Here is a 5217-nt window from a genome sequence, read left to right on the forward strand (position 1 = left end):
GCTTCAGTAGTTGTTGCACACGGGCTCAGTAGTTGTCGTTCATGGGCTCTAGAGTGCAGGCTCAGTAGTTGTGGTGTATGGGCTTAGTTACTCTATGGCATGTGGGATCTTCCCGGACCAGGGCTCAAACCTGTGTCCCCTGCATTGGCAGGTGGATTCTTAACCACTGCACCACCAGGAAAGTCCCAGGTCATCCTCTTATAGGCTACAAACACACCTTCATTTGACCCCCAAACAATCAAATGTGAGGATTTGTTATTTCTTTAACATTACTACCTGATCTCCCTGTCATGATCCTTGCTTCCATCCTTCTCAACTTTTGAATAACCACTCTTCCTCCTCTAAATATAGACAATATCAAGTTTGATACATTCTTTCCTTTTCCTCTCTTACTTTTTACTCTCTTCAATATTTCAACCACTATCTCATAGCCTGGGAGTCTCCAATATATTGCTCTATTTCCAAACACCCTACTGAACCATGGTCATACATTCTTACCTCCTTGCTGTATATTTTCCTCTGTATATCATGCCTGCTCTTCAAATACAAATCAATTTTTCAGTTTTTTAAATGTTGAATAATCAAATAGCCTGCTACTGGGTCTCTAATGTCTTCTTTTTCTAATTCACTGTTACTTTACTTCCAGAAAAATTTCTCTGAAGCTCAGATTTCATATAAAATGAACATGTCCCCCCAAATCCTGAAATTCAAGACCCCTAATAATATGGCCCAAGTTTTATTCTGTAGTATTCAGTGGGACAAAAAATGCCTTTGGTTTTTTAAATAAAAATAAAAGACACATTTTTCATTTTCACCAAGAACTTTATTGAACAGCATATTCACCTGTTTGTTCCACTACATTCTGCCATTTTCCAGGCAACTTCATAATTCCATCTTCCCCAAACATTTTATCTTTCTGAGCAAAGAACTGTTCCAGGTGTCTTTTACAGTCTTCCAGGGAATTGAAATTTTTTCCATTAAGAGAATTTTGTAAAGACCAAGATAAATGGAAATCTGAAGGTGCAGTGTCTGGTGAATACGGTGGTTGAATCAGAATTTCCCAGCCAAACTGTAACAGTTTTTGCCTGGTCATCAATGAAACATGGGGTCTTGCATTATCCTGATGGAAGATTATTCATTTTCTGTTGACTAATTGTGGATGCTTTTCATCTGCTTTCAGTTGTTCTAACTAGGAACAGTACTTGTTGGAATTAATCATTTGGTTTTGAAGACAGAGTCCTTTGTAATGTTAAACAGTATGAACATGCTGAATTGTGCATGGAAGTCTTCTGACCAGTGTGTTAGGATCAGTCTAGCCAGAAAAATTAATCATATTTCTTGATATCTCTGTATGATTTGACATACATAGTAAGTAGTCTCTCATTTTCTCAGTTGGCTTTCTCCTCTTTCTCTTAACTCGTTGACTTCATTGTTAGTGTTTTCTCTCACAGCATTCAGTCTTTGATTTTCTGCTCTTTTCCCAAACTGCCACTCTGGATAATCACATTAAGTCTCATAGTTTAAATGGAATCCACATGGTAAGATCTCCAAAATTAATAATTACAGCTCTGACTCTGTCCTGGCATCCAGAGTAACAGAACCAACTACCTTCTCAACATTACCAGTTGGATGCCTAATAAGCTTCTCCAAATTAACAGAAATAAAAGATAAGTCTTAATTATCTTGTTGCACTTGCCAAATAAATAATCACACAAAAAACTTTCTTCATGTGGTCTTCCCATTTAGAAAATATTGCCACCTTTACCCAGGTTTTATAGCCCACAAATCCAGGATTTGTTCTTGATTCCTCTCTTTCCTACAGCTCCATATCGTATCCAGACAAAAAATTCCTGAAAAAGCTACATTCAAAATATAAATCAATTACCAAACACTGCTACCACCCTAGTTTAAGCCATCCTCATTTTGTATAGAGTACTGAAGTCTTCTGTTTCCTTACTTGTACTCTTATTCCCCTACAGTCTATTCCTGAAATACCATAAGTATTTTAAAATACCTACAGTATTTTAAAAATATACACATAAGATTATATTATTTCCCTGTTTAAACCTCCCAAAGACTTCCTCCCTACACCATTAGATTAAAATCCGAACTACTTGCCATACTCCTTGAAGCCCTAGATCATCTTGCCCCACACCCTCTTTAAATTTTTCTCCCATAACTCTCTCCTAAATTACTCTGCTCCTCCCCTACTGGTATTAATACTGCTCTTCAACCACATAAAGTTGTTCATTTCTTCAGGGCCTATTTATCTTCTGTTCCTTCTGCCTGGAAAGACTTTCCTTCCTATCATCTCTTTGTTTGCTCCATTGCTTCATACAGATCTTTACTCAGTTATCTTCTTTCTCAAGGATTCTTTCACTCTATTAAAAGCCCTCATTATCTTTCATCACTCTGCACCTCTCTCTATGCTTTTTGTTTTAAATATCAAACTCATTGTAACCTGCCATTTTTATATGTATTTGTTTGTTTGTTCATTATTTGTCTTTTAATAAAATATACTTTCTATTTGGAATTTTATGGATTTTAGTTCAAAAAAATATCAGCAGTACTAATAAACAATGCCTTGAACATAGCAGATACCCAATAAATATTTTTGAACAAATATTAAATGAACTTTGAGTAGTAGAGTTTCTTCAATGTGTATCTTGGCATTATCACAAAATCTGTGTTCTACAAAGGGCTATGCCTTACTCAATATGGAATCTTGTTTCATATTTCAATACGAAAAGCTTGCTACCAATTTGAGTTCAGGCAATGCTTATAATGATTGTTGAATTTAGGGTTCAGGAGAAGCCATAAATGATTAACAACTCATATGCTACTAGAATTCTTTTCTATAGCATCTAAGCTTATGTTTGAATAACTTTATTCTTGGGACCCACTGTTTCCCAAGGCAGTCTTAACTATTAGAAAATTATTTTGTGTCTCAGTTATTCATTTGTCAAATACATGTTATCTAGGTTCTGGATCCCAATGATTTCAACATATTGGTCTTAGTTTATCTTTAAAATATCCCTCTATTATAGGTAACCTATTACATTTCTTACTTTGGTTAAGAAAACCTTTTCTTTAAAAAAACAATTTTCCGTATTTCCTGGAAGGCACGGAATGGTTAGTTAAAGCTATTTTAACACAGGACACTTGACGTTTTTACTCAGGAACACTTGACATGGCCCCCAAAATAACCAACACCATTAGAGTTCAAGATGTTTTGTTTTCTTATACCTCTTTCTTCATAAAAAAATAATGTGCAGTAATCCTATGCCATCCCTGAGCTTCATACTTTCATCATCCTTATTCTGAAACTATACCTCCTTCCTCATCCCATGCCTAAGCCTCACTGAATTTTCAACATACCCTAGGGATAGAAGTCAGAATGAGATTAAGAGCCAGTGATGTCTGTTGCATATATCATTTGGTTACAAAAATTAATAGCTTTTAAATTTTGATATGGAAAAATATCCTCTGTGTCAAAGCAGCTGTAATTTGCCTTGCTCTTCCAAACCATGCTTCTTTATCCCTAGCATTGAACAAAATATATAATTACCTTAAGATAACATGAAAGGCCCTTCAGCATCTCACCCCAACCTTCTTTCTTTTTTATCCCCTACAAGTTTTCACTTCATGCCCTCACTACATATACTGCTCACTTTCATCCCATAAACCTTTGCATGCATCAAATCTTTGATATCCATTTGCCTCCTGCTTTTGGCTCACGTGGCAATTCTCAGCTCAAAGGGAAGTCCCTCTGGAAAGGCTTCCTCAACTCTAAAATAGCACATTATTCTCTTTCCTGCTCAACCATTACATTTTATATATATCTCCATTATGGCACTCTTCACTTTATGTTGTAATCCTTGATGATATTTATAAATATATATATATATATTCTTGTATGAGGATATGCTAAGGACTACGTCCATGGTCAGCTAGAGATTTGACAGTGTTGAGAATATGCAGCTGTGAATTACATTGCAAAATGTACTGATTAAAAATCAGGATCCAAGATGGATCTCCAGTTTTGGGGTGGCAGCAAAGGGCAAAGGATAGGTAGATCTACATCCACTGTCTTTTATGAGGCACAGCTATGCTGGGCTAACCTTGGCTTACATTACAGCAACAGATAACCACAGGAGCTTCTCCTAGCTGATGGGGATCATGTTTTGATTGTCCTGGCATATGGTATATGTTTGATTGCTGTGTAATAATTGTGTTGGAATTCCTCCTGTTTCTTAGTCACTTAGATAGAGAGGTTTAAAGGAAAGAACAGGGTGTAATATCTTCTGGAGAGTAGATATGTAATTAAGATTTTTTAATGATGATTTTTCCTTTTTTAAAATATTTATTTATTTATTCATTTATTTAGGCTGCGCTGGATCTTAGTTATCTTAGTTGTGGCATGTGGACTTCTTAGTTGTCTTAGTTGTGGCATGCAGACGCTTAGTTGTGGAATGTATGCAGGATCCAGTTCGATTGAACCTGGGCACCCTATTTGTACACAGATTCCCAGAAAATCCTATTTGCTTTAATATGCACACATATGCTAAGTAACTAGCAAAAACTAGCAAGTAGCTTTGCTGTAAGAAGCAAAAAAGCAATAATTCTTTCATTTGGACAACAATAAGTAGCCTTGCCAGGGCAAGGCCTCAAAAAATTGGTATAAGACTCAGAGTTATTCCTCTCCATGGAACTCTTTAGTAAAAGGCAAAAGATTTATTCAATCTGAAGAGAAACCAGAGTGTTGTAATTAAGATTTATTATTTCACTTCATTTTTTCCCCAATTATTTCATTCCCTCCTTAGAATAAGTGAAAGAATAGACAACTAACAATAGTGTAATTGGGTCCTATTGAACCAGTGTCAAATGTCAGAATGACAAGTTGTTCACTTGAGTCAAAAGATAATCAATTTTTCATTCGTTCTTTCGTTTATACACTTATTCATTCATACACTGAGCACCTTTATGTTCTGGATTGTATAAGAAGACAAACAAAATCACCTTATGGAGATTTTATTTAAGTAAATCACAACTCTAGAGATGTATAAGCCATAATCATCAATTGACTACTATAAGTGGTCTTAGAAATATTCCAGAATCTTAGAATCCTCATTTTTTATGGCAGAGACTGACTACCTCATTAGATAACCTGTTTTACTCTTTTTTCCTGGGCATATATCTGAACTATATTTCCCAGAT

General features: G+C 35.5%; 1 non-coding gene across 1 annotated transcript; it reads right to left on the minus strand.

Annotated features, from left to right (window-relative positions):
- Positions 1 to 4647: 4647 nt before the first annotated feature.
- Positions 4648 to 4763, minus strand: LOC133092835 (U5 spliceosomal RNA). The gene has a single exon (XR_009701186.1). It is a non-coding gene; the product is annotated as a U5 spliceosomal RNA (small nuclear RNA).
- Positions 4764 to 5217: the final 454 nt, after the last annotated feature.

The sequence above is a fragment of the Eubalaena glacialis genome, chromosome 5 (assembly GCF_028564815.1).
Source record: "Eubalaena glacialis isolate mEubGla1 chromosome 5, mEubGla1.1.hap2.+ XY, whole genome shotgun sequence".
In the NCBI taxonomy this organism is placed as follows: domain Eukaryota; kingdom Metazoa; phylum Chordata; class Mammalia; order Artiodactyla; family Balaenidae; genus Eubalaena; species Eubalaena glacialis.